This window comes from Macaca fascicularis, chromosome 10 (genome assembly GCF_037993035.2).
Source record: "Macaca fascicularis isolate 582-1 chromosome 10, T2T-MFA8v1.1".
Lineage (NCBI taxonomy): Eukaryota > Metazoa > Chordata > Mammalia > Primates > Cercopithecidae > Macaca > Macaca fascicularis.
Window position 1 is genome coordinate 37,952,946 of NC_088384.1, and position 2,055 is coordinate 37,955,000.

A 2,055-nucleotide genomic window follows, 5' to 3' on the forward strand; every position below is an offset into this window, starting at 1 on the left:
CTTCAGTGGCTGGGATTACAGGCGCACACCACCACATCCGGCTAATTTTTGTATTTTGAGTAGAGACGGGGTTTCTCCATGTTGGCCGCACTGGTCTCGAACTCCTGACCTCAAGTGATCCGTTCTCCTGGGCCTCCCAAAGTGCGAGGACGACAGGCCTGAGCCGCCGGGATTTCAGCCTTTAAAAGTGCCGGCCCTACCACCTTTCGCTGTGGACGTTACGCTCTGAATGACGTGCCATCTCTGCCATAGGTTGACTCCCTGAGTCCCCTCTGCCATTTCACTCCATCCTGGGACGCAAGAGCGAAACTCCATCCCGCCACCTCCTCGTGCAAAACAAAACAAAACGAAACAAAACAAAACAAAACAAAAAAAGAAACTCTACACATGACCTGTAAGTGTCTGTTCCTGTGAGTGATTTCTGAGATACGGCACTGTAGACTGAACGCAGTGGCTCACGTCTGTCATCCTAGTACTTTGGGAGGCTGAGGCGGGCGGATCGCCAGGTCAGGAGATCGAGACCATCCTGGCTAACATGGTGAAACCCCGTCTCTACTAAAAAAACAAACGAATTATCTGGGTGTAGTGGCCGGCGCCTGTAGTCCCAGCTACTCGGGAGGTTGAGGCCGGAGAATGGTGTGAACCCGGGAGGCGGAGGTTGCAGGGAGCTGCGATCGCGCCACTGCACTCCAGCCTGGGTGACAGAGCAAGACTCCGTCTCAAAAAAATAAAAAAATAAAAAAAGAAGAAAGAAAGAAAGAAAGAAAGAAAGAAAGAAAGAAAGAAAGAAAGAAAGAAGGAAAGAAAGAAGGAAAGAAAGAGGAAATGAAAGAAATGGCACTGTATCGCTATTGGGCTAGGACCCTCTCTCTTTCTGTCTGTTCCTCTCTGTCTCTCTCTGTCCGTTTCTGTCTTTCCTGTCTCTCTCACTGTGTCTGTCTTCTGTCTTACTCTCTTTCTTTGCCTGTCTGTCTGTCTACCTCTCTCTCTCTCTCTCTCTCTGTCTGTTTCTCTCCGTCTCTCACTGTCCGTCTATGTCTTTCTCTGTCACTCTCTTTATCTGTCTGCCTGTCCCTCTCTTTCTCTCTGTCTCTCTGTCTCTCTGTCTGTCTCTCTCTCTCTCTCTCTCTCTCTCTACCTGTGTCTCTCACTCACTGTGTCTGTCTTCTGTCTTACTCTCTTTTTTGCCTGTCTGTCTGTCTCTGTCTGTCTCTCTCCCTCTCTCCCCCTCCCTGTCTAGTCTGTTTCTCTCTCTCTCTCTCTCTCTCTCTCTCTCTCGCTCTCGCTCTCGCTCTCGCTCTCGCTCTCTCGCTCTCTCGCTCTTTCTGTCCGTTTCTCTCTGTCTCTGTCTGTCGATCTCTCTTTTTCTACGTCTGTCTCTTTGTCTGTCAGATTCCCCCGTCCCAGAGAGGGCCCTGCCCCTTCCACCAAAGTGAGAAGTGCGTGCTTAGAGAGGCCGAGAGGAATCTACACAGACGGGCCTTGCCGGGCTTCCCCACTGGGTGCATGATTTCGGGAGATCGAGGCCGGGTCCCCACTTGGATGGAAGGGCCATTTGCAGACCTTTCTCTCTGTCACCTGTGATGTCCAAACTTCTCGTATTTCCCTGATAAGCTCCTCGACTTTAAAATAAACGGCTAAGGCCGGGCACGGTGGCTCATGCCCGTCATCCCAGCATTTTGGAAGGCCGAGGCGGGTGGATCACCTGAGGTCGGGAGTTCGAGGCCAGCCTGACCCACATGAAGAAACCCCGTCTCTACTAAAAATACAAAATTAGCCGGGCATGGGGGCGCAGGCCTGTAATCCCAGCTACTCGGGAGGCAGACGCAGGAGAATCGCTGGAACCTGGCAAGCGGAGGTTGCAGTGAGCCGAGATCGCGCCATTGCACTCCAGCCTGGGCAGCAAGAGCGAAACTCCGTCCCACCGCGCGCGCACACGCACACACACACACACACACACACACACACACACACACACGAAAAAAAGGGGAAAAAAAATAGAAAAAGGAAAATTCTTCACACGTGACCCATAAGTGTGTGTTCCCACGAGTGATT